Source organism: Channa argus, chromosome 15 (assembly GCF_033026475.1).
Source record: "Channa argus isolate prfri chromosome 15, Channa argus male v1.0, whole genome shotgun sequence".
In the NCBI taxonomy this organism is placed as follows: Eukaryota; Metazoa; Chordata; class Actinopteri; order Anabantiformes; family Channidae; genus Channa; species Channa argus.
This window is the reverse complement of record NC_090211.1, coordinates 16,425,133-16,438,384: the sequence shown is the minus strand read 5'-3', so window position 1 is coordinate 16,438,384 and position 13,252 is coordinate 16,425,133. Positions and strand designations below refer to the sequence as shown.

The following is a 13,252-nucleotide window of genomic DNA, read 5'->3' as shown; positions in this document are numbered from 1 at the left end:
GTCATTTATTAAGCCATCTTCCCAGCTTTTATTGTACTTATTTCACTGGCAACACTGTCATTAGTGCTGGCAGTGCTTTACTTACCACAGTTATTATATTCTGACTGTGTGTGCATATGTGTGTGTGCTGTGTGTGTCAAGCAAAGATAAAGTAAAAAAGGAGTAATTGTTGTAATTATTTCTGCTCCTTCCTTTTCCCACGTACTATACTAGCATTGAGGAAAATCTCACTTCAATCTCGCTTTAAGAAGATGTAATGCAGTGTTAAAGCCACCCAGTTTATCCACCTTTATAACATCCACAGTATGGATGGTGATTATATGTCGGTGTTTATTGCTATTGTCAGGACTCAGACTCAGGTGATAGCATCACCAAAAAGGGAGGTTGTACATTTAATCACCATGAACAGGAATTGATTTAATCATCAAAAAAGTGCACACAAAGTGTATGGGCATTGTCATTGATGGTTAAAGTGTGCATTAATAAGCACACTCAAACACATTTGAATGAATGAATACTACATCACTAAAGGCAAAAGTTTCAACTTTAATAATACAATTTAGCTTGTATTATTATTATTCAGGATTTGCACAGATGTGTTCCCACTCCCATTCACGGTGTTTAAAAAAAGTCATACTAGTACAAGTACAGAAACAAGTTGTTGTGAACATTGGTGCCAGTTCAGCTTTGTACCAAAGTCATAAACACAAACCACTGTTTAGATTAATTTAGAGCATATGATATGTTTTTGCTGTTTATTAATACATACATAATGCATTTGCTGCAAGAGTGAAAGGATTGAATATAGGACAACCATTAACACCTATGAGTCACCAATTGACCTAACACAAATGTCTTTGGACTGTGGGAGGAATCTGGTGTACCCATAGGAAACACACAGGGAGATTCAAATGTTGAGCTGTGAGGCGACAGCCTTAACCACTTCACCACCGCGCTGCCCCTAAACACAACGATAAAAAGCAACCTCAAATAAGTTTAAGTCTACACTTTATTTTCTGGTTTTGGGATTCATTCTCAGAGGCTCAGTTTTGCCATTCTCAATGACCTTGGTAGGACAAAAATAGATATTTGACCTTTAATTTATTAATGTGAAGCTCATTCACAATCAGCAAATGAGGCAAATAAAGTGAACACTGCTTTGATTTGGTGGAAGGTGGCAGCAGCCAAAACCTTATTTTTAGTGTATCACTGTTTGCGCAGCATTTTTCTCCTATTGCCAAAATATCAAACCAAACACACATGAGATAAAAAAAAATACACTACTAGCTGACTGAAAAAGAAATGTACCATTCTAAAGCTGGCTCAGACAAAGGATGCAACAAAAATGGCAGCTCTTCCCTGCAGGGCTTCCTGGAAAAAAGTCAGGTAGTTAAAGCACATAGAAAAACATAATGAAAAAAAACAAAAACAAATTGGGCAACTGAAAATGAATAACAAACTCAATATGTTTGTGTTCTTAACCTCTGCACCACATGCAAGAGACTTCTGGTCGTAACAGTACGTAGCTCACAGTAGGTAAGAAATCTAGCTGTAAGCTGGCAACAAAAGGGGCCAGGAGGCAGAGCAGTGTAGCTCCCCAGTCTTGTTGTCTGATGACAGAGGAAAAGAAAATCAGGAGCAGAGTCTAGGGGAGCAGCTCAGCACCTGTCTCATTCACCTGTGGGCAATGTAACAGTCATATTTTGCAAGTGTTTGTAGTTTAACCAATTAAATGTGCATGTTAGACACTCACACATTTTGCCTCTTTCTATTGTCTCTTTCACAAATGTGTTTTGTTTTATGATGCACTGAAATTTTCGAAGGTATAGTGATGTGTACACGCAACGATCCCTGTTCTTCGATACCGTTTCAACCAAAGACTCTGCACATTCAACTCAACTTACACTCCCAGTCTCTATCCCCATGTCATACACAATGTCTTACATGCACCACCAGTCAATGTGAGCTTGAGCCTCTCTGCTGGACCCACTATTGTCTCCCCCACAGGGAAATCCCTGAATCACAGTGGCAGCATCTTAAAGACTTCTTAGCTTGGGGACGTTGCTCATTTGGTGCTATAGAATGTGCTCTGGCATATCAAACGAGCCCAGCCAATAAAAGGGAAAAAAGCAAAAACCCCAGAGCAAAAAAGACAAAGCTAATACTGCAGTTGCAGTATGTACTGCAGTACATACGTTTGTGTGTACTCTATGTCTGTATGTGTACACATCCCCAACATGAAGAAGTGAGATGTAAGTGATGACTAAATATGAACATGTCCAAGGCTATGTGACATGGCTGATCACACAGCTACAGCCACCGGTGATGCTACTGCCGTTATGTTTGAGGCCTTTTGAAACCAGTTTGATAAAAAAACTCTATGGTCTCTGTCACCTCAAATCACTTTGCTCGCTTATAGGCCTTTCCCAGACCGACCGGAGTTCTAATAGAACTTTATGATGCACTTTACTGTACAGAAAAACATTAACTAGCATCTAGACCTTACAGAGCAACAGCAGTGGGTGGGAATTCACTGATTGACGCTTTCCTGGATGCAGAGTGGGCCACGTTCTGTACTAGATGTTTAATGAGTGAGTAAATTGGTTGCATTTGAGGACAAAATTGACTCCTTTTTTTACCAAACCAACCAATTTAATGGGTGAGCAATGTTCACAAAAAAAGCAGGTTCTGAGTGCCATTAAAGTTAAAACCTCTCCTTCTAGGTGGTGTAAGGAGGGTATTAAAGAGATATGATGCATATTCACTTGTGTAAAATATTAACACGGTGATTGCAGTGAGCCAGAGGCGCTCATTGTAGGCCTGCTGAGAAGAAAATGTTTAGAAATTTATACACCAAGAGAGAAACTATTACCCATTACAGGCAGTTAAGGAAGGCAGTTACTGACTTGATGAAATTGAGGAAGATATCAAGGCTCCCACTCAAATAATGCTTTAAATTCTTACAGGTGTTTGGATGTTTATCCTTCGAGTCTCATGTTGCTTGTGCTCCAGGATTACCGCAGCCTTTCTGGGCTTGTTTGGTGGCAACATTTTCAGAAACGGCGGTGACTGACATGCTGAGAATTGCCATCTACAGGACTGACCTGCAAAAACACATATTCTGTATCAGCATGTCAGCGGATGTTCTAACTTTAGCCAGCTTTACCTGTAATGAGTACAGTTTGAGGGCAGTGGAAGAGAGGTTAGCAGAACGCCCTCAGTGGGGCCCTCTTCCAGCCACCTTATGTCAGCTGGACACTGTTAGTTAGGGCAGTCGAATAGCTGCCCGTAACTGCATTACTTTCTGGTCACCACAAAGGAAAGGACATCCACATAAGGTTAATGGGTGATTCTAAAATGTCATTAGGTGTGAATGCGAGCATTAAACGGTTCTCCGACTCTCACTGATCTCATGACATGCTGTGGCATTGTGAAGATCTCATTCTAAGGTGCCATGATGGAGCCATTTAAAGCATTTTAGCACATTTGAAGCTCGTTGTGTTGTTGGTCACCTTGGTTTTACCTTGTAGGCGAAACACTGAGGACAATAACACTTGGCTGCAACTAACAGAGCTACCTGAACTTTAGCTGGTGTTCTGTTTGCATTCAGTGTGGTTTTGTGTTTATTGTATCACTGAATTCACTGTACCTGAAACTGGCAAAGAGGCAGTTAAGCTGTTGTGTGGTTGCAAGCAGCATGAATGTCAATGAAGACAAGGTTGTTCCAGCAACAGCCTGAGGGAACAGTTGCACTGGGACAAAGCACACAGTGCACTATACACTATACACTCGTTCTTATTAATGATGTCCAGTATAAACACATTTTACTATTTAGTACCATTTAGCTTATTAAAGCTGTATTTTAGGTTAATTTCCCCTCCAAACACTTTTTTCCCCGTATGTGTGCATTTATCGTGCACATCCTCTTTTCACATTTTGTGGAATGCACTTCCTTTGCAAGTTAGACAGGCCTCTTCACTGTCTATTTTTAAATCAAAGCTGAAAACTCACTTTATCTCCCTGGCTTTTGACCCAGTATGAGTAGGTGACTGTACTATTTTATTCTTTTATTCTTTTATTACTTTATATATACATATATACATACATTCATTATTTTCCTCAACATTCTACAGCAAATACCCCAAGTTTGTTTGAAATCTTTGCAAATGTATATATATATATATATATATATATGTAAAAACATGTACATAAGTATTCACCACCTTTACTTTATACTTTGTTAAAGCACATTTAGCACCAATTGCAGCCTCCGGGCTGTTTGAGTATGATGCTACAAGCTTGGCACACCTATTTTCAGGCAGTTTCTCCCACTCAAGCTCCATGAGGTTGGATGGGGAGCGTTGCTGCACAGCCATTATCAGATCCCTCCAGAGAGGACTCAAGGACATTCACAGAGTTGTCTCGTAGCCACTCCTTTGTTATCTTGGCTGTGTGCTTACGGTCGTTGTCCTGTTGAAAGATGAACCGTCGCCCCAGTCGGAGGTCCATAGCGCTCTGGAACAGGTTTTCATTAAGGATCATCTTTCCCTCGATCCTTACTAGTCTCCCAGTCTCCTAGATACTGCCACCACCATGCTTTACTGTAGGGATGGTGTTGACCAGGTGGTGAGCGGTGCCTGGTTTCCTCTAGATGTGATGCTGGGCATTCAGACCAAAGAGACCTTCGATGCATCAGGACCTTCAATGGTGCAGAAATTTTTCTGTACCCTTACCCACATCTGTGCCTTGAAACAATCCTGTCTCGGAGGTCTACAGACAATTCCTTGGGCTTCATGGCTTGGTTTGTGTTACTGATGTGTTATTACTGTTGGTGTGATGTGGGATGGCCCCTCGTGGGGAATGAAGAAAGAGAGGACAAGAGAGGTAAAATTTAAGCTTGTTTCTTGAGTACTTCATCACAGTGTTTTTTTGCACGCACCATGACCCAAGTGTCTGCTTATGTTCCGATTCACCCCATTTAACCATCAATCTGGCAAATCCTACTTTAATTATGAGCCATGCTTCCTCCTCCCCCAAACTCAATCAGAACAAATAAAAGAGCCTTTTCAGCTATAATGGGATTATCGATTGGGTGGCAGCCTAGAACTGAGACTTTGTGTATGTTTGTGTCTGGGTATGTGTGTGTGTGTGTGTGGCAACTAAGCTGAGTGTTCTAAGTATTTCTTGTGTATATATGAGTACGGAGCAGTCTGGAAGTGATAAATCAAAGACACTGTGTGGATGTGTGTGTGTGAGACAGTTTGTGTCAGCATTGTCTGGAGTCTTGTCTCTGTGTGTGGGTGCTCCCAGTGAAGGGCTCACAGTTTGAGTCTCATCAAGTGTGTGACATGTTTTACTGATAACTTCTGAGGTTAGTTTGACTCATATGCACCGAGACTTTCATTGCTTTGCCTTTCCAATTATCTCAAACTTCAAAGTGGCTGTAAATTGTGCTTTGTAGGCACTTGTTGAATTGAAAAAAGCCAACTGGTGTGTGTAGCTGCAGCTACAGGCTTAGATTTAACTGCCACCAGTGAATTTGTATCACTTCTCTAGTAGCTGAGGAAATAAATAGCACCTGTGTTTCATGTTTACCCTTTAATTTGCATATGGCATAATTCAAATAAAAACACAGTTTCACACGTCCATCAAGCTACTTGACAATACAAACCTATTTTTGATATCTTCAAAGTCTTGATAATGTGCATTTCCACCAGGCCATACTGAACTTTATAGTAAATAAACTGTTATTATCCTCTATAGATGCCATGTTTGCAAGTACTGGGAGGCTAAATGACTTTACTGCATCTGCATCATGAGCACTTAGACCATTGCTCAGTTTGAACTAGTTTGAACTAAAAAGTAATAAGAAAAACATAGTAAGAGCAACAACTGTCTAAAATTGTTTCAGTCATCAACATGTTCAAACACTCAAAGTCATATCTTCTAACTATTACTATTAAAGGTAGTTTAATGTGTTTAATAATGGTCTGAATCTTCTGGTTATGAACACATGGTGTTTGCAGGCCTATGCTTTGATTGTTCCTTCATTAAAATAATATGATGACCTGGGCAATGAAAGTTAAATGAAAATCAAAAAAGGTTATTACATTATTAGGTGTTAGCAGAGGTTCATATTTTAATCATATTTTTTTTCCACCTATGTCTTAAACATTGTATATTGTAATGAGCCATGTAAAGTGACACACTCTTTCTCATAACCGCTCTTCTTTCATCCCTGTCACACAGTTTACACACTCAGGCCTAGACCTTAATTAAAAGTCAACACTAAGGGTAGAGCTCAAGATAAAGAGCTGGAAGGAAACATGCTGTTTCTGTGCACACCTGTGTCAATTGCTGTTAGGCTGCATATATTTTCACCCCACCACATCTGTTTGTGAAACACAGCCTGGTCTTTTATTTGGTAGAAATATAATCTTGTAATACCTTTCTTTTCTCTCTTCCACGCTCACGCTGTTGTACTCCCCTGTCTCTATTTCTTGCAGTGTTCCAGCCGCTCCCACTCCCTTTTTTAGTATAACTGTTGCAGTCAGTGTGCCAGAATACTGTGTCTAGCAATTACTAATCCCGCTCACATTAGGTTACATCACTGGCCGTCTTTACTGCGATACAGTGTTTGCACCATAAGCTATGGTGCAACCACGGCTGCCATGCGTTATTAAATCTATTAGTATGCTGTTTGTCCCTTGTCTTTTTTCCCATCTCTGCACTGCCCATTTGCTGCTCTGTTCCCCCCCCAACTCATTCACACTTGCATGGCTGCATTCAGAATCACCGAGCACACAGTACAGACAGATCCATGCACACACAGGCTAAGATATGCATGCACATGCATTCAGAAATTAAACTTTAATTTAAGCAGAGGAGCAGAAAGAAAGAGAGCTGGTTTTAGCGCAGTCAAAAGAAAGGGCATCCACTCTGCCCAGTCATATATCATATATCTCATAGTTTGTTTTGACCTAATTCTCCCTCTCCTGCAATAAAAATCTACTTTTTAACGTTACCTTACGTTTTTCTGGCTCCTGACATATTTTCACTCTTTGAAGTGTTAATCCGCTTGCCAGGTCTGTTGGCTAATGAGGCTGCAACCTTGAAGTATTTATCAGTGGCTTGTGTATGTGTGAATGTGTATGTGTGTATGTGTGTGTGTGTGTGTGTGTGGGTGCGTGCGTGCGTGCGTGTGTGTGGGGGGGGTAGTGACAGTGTTGCTGTCGTAGTCAGAATTATATTTCTGCCTATCACTCGTGTTTGCATGTCTGTGTGTGAGAGAGATAATGCCAGAAATGTCTAATATAGTTTTCAAGTTGTAGTACACAGTGTCCTCAGTAGAATAACGTATGCACATATTAAGTTTAGCTCTATCAGGCAACACTGGTTGCTACAGTATAGTTGAAAGCAACTAAGTCACACATATAGTACACACACACAACACACACAGCCATTAGCATTGCCAAGCAAGAGGAAAGAAGAGAACAGAACGGAAGAGGAGAACGAATGTGTCTTTTTGTTGTGGAGACAAGGGGAAAATGAGCACCGAGGATCTGAGACGTGACACAACCCCAAAGAAGTGTAGATGAGACATGAAGGGACAGCTTTGCTTTTACAGCATGGTCCTTGCTCATGACGTACAAATGGAGAACATTTAGAAAAGAAAGAGCAAGACAATGTGTACTTGTCTGGGAGAAGAGTAGGAGGTTGCATGAGCCTCATTTCATCCATGTTAATCGACGCTGACGCCCACATTATGGCTGTGCTCTCCACCAGATGAAAGCCTACAGAGGAAAACACAGCGGGGTTTTTGGTTGTGTACTATTTTACGTATAACGATTTTCTTTAGAGAGCTTATGATTGAGTTTTACAACCCATTCACATTATTTCAGCTTGGGTGAAACTTCAGCGCACATCTGTTTACTACAGCATACACAACCAATGATGGTATTATGAATAAATATTTTAATTTGATTTAAATACTTCATTTGTTAAATAAAAGAGTGCATTTGGACAATATGGTTTGGGTTGCACTTGACCTTTAGCATAACTAAAAACAGTTTAGTCGCATAATCCACTACAGTTATGACCAACAAATCTAAGAGTGGGAGAACACAGAAAAAGAAACTGTAGGGGAGTATATGAGAGGAAGAGACATCCCCCATGCAGCAAGCCATACACATTGCATAAGCTGACCTATCTAGTGCGGTAATCAGATCAGTATGCTTGCAAAAACCTAATCCAGAAGCAACTGCTTAACAACAGCAGTTCAGCTAAAACACAATGACTGACAGTCAGTGGTTGAGGAAGAAAGAGATAAATGATCAAAGGAAAAAGAAAGCATCCCTCAGACAATCCTCCCATGGTGATTTTGTACATCCACACCCCGTTTGGGCTTTTCTTTGAATGGTTTTCTTTCATGGACGGAAACCTTTCGCAGCAGGGAAAAGTGCATGTGTGTGTGTTTCAGTGGGTATGTACCATGTTTCTTTTATGAGTGATAGGTGAGTACCGGTGTATATCCACCGTCGATTGTGTTAATTCCGACATTGTGCACAGCAGTTGCAGAGCTGTTTAGATTAGCAGCTCCAGGACAGTTAAATCCACTGTATGGATCAAAAATAATGATTAAATATCATTTGTTCTTCAGGATTATTCTATTTCAGTGAAATCTTTGCGTTCTCCAGACATTTTCGGGCCTAATGACAGTCACTAATCTAAAGCAACATCCACAGCGGGGTCTCTCAATCCAGCTCTTCGAGATCCACTGTCTTGCTTGTTTCTCAACTATCTCTGCTTTATCCACTGCTGATTACCTGGGTCAGGTGTGTCCAGTCAATCATCTGCCAATTTACTTTGTCTCTGTCCACTCCACCTCCATCTAAGAGGGTTTGTTGCAGCTTCTGATTGATCCAACGAACCTGATTCAGGTAGCAGCAGTGGGTAGCGCAGGGACAGTTGGAAAACAAGCATTGCAGCAGCTCTCGAGAACGTGGAATGAGTGTCCCTGATTGATGGCATAAGGACTAACCCTTCATCCAACCATCAGAAGCAATTTTGTTGTACATCTTGTATGTGAAACGTGACTGAAATTAATGAAAGAAGTTCACCTTTTATTCATTTATTATTTCAAAAACATTGAATCAGAGTTTCATTTCGTTGTGGACTCAGGCTGTCTGAAGGGGCAACGTCAAAAACATTTTAAAGGGCACCTGATATCAGCTTTAAAAAATAATGCACAATCAGACAAAAGGCTACATTACGTTATTGTGTTCAATCTTTAAAGGGGGACCTTTACCGTGGGGTACGTAAGAGGGCACCTCACTGATTTGCTCCTCACTAGGGACACTTTAGAGGCCAGTTTTATCACATTTTCTCTAATGTGGGAACACCTTACAGAGGACTTCGGCATGTTTGCTGAAGTATTTATTGGTGTTTTTGTTTCAGAAGGCGAGGGTTGGATGTACTGTATCTGCAAGGTCCAGTTACTGGTGAATCAGACTCATGTTCAAAAACTACACTGTGAAGATGATCCAATCAATTCTGCAAAAAGGTTATTGAAAGCCAGAAGTCAGGGAACCGAGGCAAAAACACATTTTAGAGACACACGAAATAATCTTTTTTTTCTTCTTTCTAATTTTAAAAAACTAAAGTGAAATTAAAGTCATCACGAGTCAGTGTTGTAAAAAAAAATATATATATATATATATATATATATATATATATATACGGTGAAACTTCCAAGTGAAGTGGGTGAATGCTTTTTAAAATGATCATTTAACCTGCTAATTTGAATAACTTGACTTTTCAAAAACTCCTTTGAACCAATGACTACTGGCTCACATTACTTTTGGATAGAATTAAACTTGATATTATCTATTTAGTCATTATTATTATTATTATTATTATAATCGTCAGGTGCAACTTAGGGTTCAGCTTCCTGCCCAAACACTCTTCAACATTTGTCCAGGAGGAACAGGGAAATCAAACCACTAGCCCTGTGATTCAAGTGGATATTCTTAAATAATACAGGACCCAGGACTGCTGTACTAATGTGGAGAGTAAACAAACAAGTGATCCAGCTCAGTGTACACGTACCACATTCACAGATCCTGACAAGTAAGATGTGAGCTCTGAGAGGAACTGAACTGAAATGTCACTTGCTGATTTTGAGTTCACCTTCTCAAAGCAGTGCTGTTTTTCATCCAGCCTGTGCTATTTTTCATGTGACTCTCTGCTGCAACCTTCTACTCAAATAAGCAGCTGTACCAATAAAAAGTTTGGATATGCAGTATTTTTAGAATAGTTACAGAAAGTTATTACTGGGCTATAGTGTGAGTGTGTGTGTGGGTGTGTGTGTGTGAGTGATGGGGACTCAATTAAGATGCACATACACATACTTATCACCACTACACACACATACATTGCCTAGAAGATCAAACTGGAGCAGTGTGTCATCTGAGACCTAGCCCTGCGTTATTTTAAACCTGAGAAGCATGTCAGGGTTATACTATCTAGGTAGCCTAGAATGAGAATGACCTGTTAGCCCATCGCACACAGTGTCTAGCTGGTAAATAAGTATAAAGGTTGCTTCACAGGCAATCCTACTAAAAAAACTTAACAGTAACAAAAGTAAAATAAACAATTTCATAGTCACTAACAATAATTTTTTTTCACAAAAACATTATCAAATAAACTTTGATAGCCTAGTACAGTATTACTGTAGTATGGTGGTAGTGTAAATACCCCAACGTGAACTATTTGCCTTAGAATGCTTTGTAAAAGGAATAAAGTTGTGGCACACAGCACCTTTTTGTAGAGTAAAACCGGTTCCGTGCCTTATGAAAAATCCCATTAAGCTCCAGTGAATGTTTAGGTCACATTATTCAGTTTGGGTGTTTTTGTTTTTTTTACACGACCTCCTCCTAACTACAGAGACTCGTCTTTTTTACTCGTTGTTTTTACAGTCCCACAGGGTTGTGACATCTGATAAAAAAAAGTCAAGGACTTTTCCTCCTATGGGTAATTGCATAGGGGCTGCTATAGATCAGGAGTGAAAAAGAAAGGTTTTCTACTAATCACACACTCAGTGGTTTCATCCCCAGTCACTTACAGTTCCACATGTTAAAGTGTCATTGGTCAAAAGACCATCCTCACTTGGTGTGTCCTGATGGGTCAGACCAGCGCCTTCCTTGCTTGGCAGCTCCACCACCAAATTGCAAATTGGTGTAATGTTGTGATGCGTTCTGTCTGGTAAGATGCAGTGTGGATAATCCATGTAATCACTGTGCAGCCCATTTACTTCCATGTCAAATTGTGCTTCAGTTGGGGCCAATTCTTGCCCAAATGTCGGGCACTTACTCCACAAGCAGTACAATGACTTTTTAAAATTAATGTCAAAACAATAGCCGTGGAACTTATACATGTAACTAACAGCTACCCATATTGTTTCAACTAGGGAGAAGCTATAGGTGCATGCACGTTTTCCATGTAAAAGTAATGGAAGTGGTGAAACACAGCTTCACTTTTGCTAAAATTGTGAATTGCAGTTCTATTTATGTGTGTGAAACCAAGGCAAACTTGGCCTACAGACGAGCGAGAATGTGGCAGCAGTGATCATTAACATTGCAGCCAGCAGTGTATGAAACCATTGTTATCACAAGAAAAGCTATTGTTCTTCCAACCATCTTCTGTTTCTGTATGATCACAGGCCATATGCGGATATGCCTACACACACATACTGTATCAAGAAATACTGTTGCCCACATGAGGAGGTAGAGGAAGAATGAGCAAACGAAACAATAGATAGATAGATAGATAGATAGATAGATAGATAGATAGATAGATAGATAGATAGATAGATAGATAGATAGATAGATAGATAGATAGATAGATAGATAGATAGATAGATAGATAGATAGATAGATAGATAGATAGATAGATAGATAGATAGATAGAGTCCCTTTTATTTAAATTGGATCTCCTGCTGTGGCTTACTGGAGTGTGAAGAAAGATACTGAAAACGTATTATGGGAGCTTAGTCCTGTCCTCACCTGGCTGCCAGAAAGGTGAGAGACAAAGGTCTGGCAAGACAAAGACAGAGAATTGCAGGTAAACCCATGAAAAAACTTCTTTCTGAAGCAGCCCAGGGGACGATACAAGTTGCAATCAGGCTTTTTTAAAAAAAATCTGTCTCCCCCTGTCAACTCAAAAACAGCTGTTTACTTTTCCTAACATTGTCCCTCGTCATCTCATGCTCTCTTTCTCTCCTCCCACATTGTCTCTTTCTCACTTTCTAAGCCAATCTCTCTCTTTCTTCTAGCACTTTTTTTGTATCTGAATAAAAGGCTCTTTCTTTCTCGCCCATGTGTTTTGTTTTGTTTTTACTCAGTTTGCTCTGTATTTTGTGCCAGTTTTTACATCTACAGTCAGTACAATCGAGGTCCTCGCAGGCTGTCTTGGGGGTCCCACACGGGAACTGAGTTTGGTAGGGTCCAAATTTTGCTCAGTTGAGCCGGGGTAGTTCAGGTTAGGTCAGGTCTATTTTTTACTGCCTTGGGTCTTGGGTCTGGCCTGTGTGCCAGTATGTTCAATACCCAGGTGGATATGAATGAACCTGAGCATTTGGGGTATCAGGTGTGATTTCATGCAAGTGGGACTGAAAACAACTCACTTTTTCTAAGGGGAACAAAAGTGAGTTGAGAAGGGCACAGTTCAGGTCCTTAGCTACATTTCATGTCCTTTTAATCTATTATCCATTTTTGTGTTGCTGTCGTACTTGGATACTTGGATAGCTACTACTCGCCATGCTCTAGCACTTTGTTTCCTCTTTCCTTTTGGTATCTGGATGTGAAGGACGACAAAAAAATTTAATAAAAATGAGAACAAGTAAAATATTGTATTAAATGAAAAGCTTACAATAAGCTTAACTTCCCTATGCAATCCCCTAAAGGACTGGGGTTGACTAAGCCTGCAGGCTAAGTATTACATGAACCTCTGCATATGATATCTGAGATATGATCAGAACCCTTCTAACTTAAATCTTATTACAACCTATAGCTTATAAAATTTTCCTGGTCATGTTGATTGCCTTCCCAGGTTGCTTTCACTTTTATTGAAGCTTTTACTTTTTCTACTTAACCTAACGAATCTGCCTCTTAATCCATGCAATTTGCTGTGGAATTCATCGTTGGCTTTATTTTTATCTCCTGAAAGACATATATGGAATATATTTAGAGCATTT

General features: G+C 40.0%; 1 protein-coding gene across 1 annotated transcript in view; it reads left to right on the top strand.

Moving 5' to 3' along the window:
- The window catches only part of LOC137100311 (protein phosphatase 1 regulatory subunit 29), a 60,905-nt gene that overhangs the window by 18,452 nt on the left and 29,201 nt on the right, over positions 1-13,252 (top strand). The window lies entirely within an intron of this gene.